The sequence below is a fragment of the Nannospalax galili genome, unplaced genomic scaffold (assembly GCF_000622305.1).
Source record: "Nannospalax galili isolate Female #2095 unplaced genomic scaffold, S.galili_v1.0 scaffold1080, whole genome shotgun sequence".
NCBI classification, from domain to species: Eukaryota; Metazoa; Chordata; class Mammalia; order Rodentia; family Spalacidae; genus Nannospalax; species Nannospalax galili.
In genome coordinates this window covers 165,562-165,855 of record NW_008347121.1, presented here as the reverse complement: position 1 = coordinate 165,855, position 294 = coordinate 165,562, and positions in this window count along the sequence as shown.

The window sequence follows — 294 nt, the reverse complement described above, 5'->3', positions numbered from 1 at the left end:
GTGTTGCTTTGGCTATCTGGGGTCTTTTGTGCTTCCATATAAATTTCAGGATGATTTTTTTCTAATTCTGTGAAGTATGTTGCGGGGATTTTGATTGGGATTGTACTGAATCTATATCTTGCTTTTGGTGGGATGGTCATTTTTACAATATTAATTCTTCCAACCTATGAGCATGGGAGGTCCTTCCATCTTCTGATGTCTTCCTCAATCTCTTTCTTTAGAGATTTAAATTTTTCACTGTAAAGGTTTTCAATGTCTTTGGCCAGTTTTATTCTGAGATAGTTTTTTTTTTTA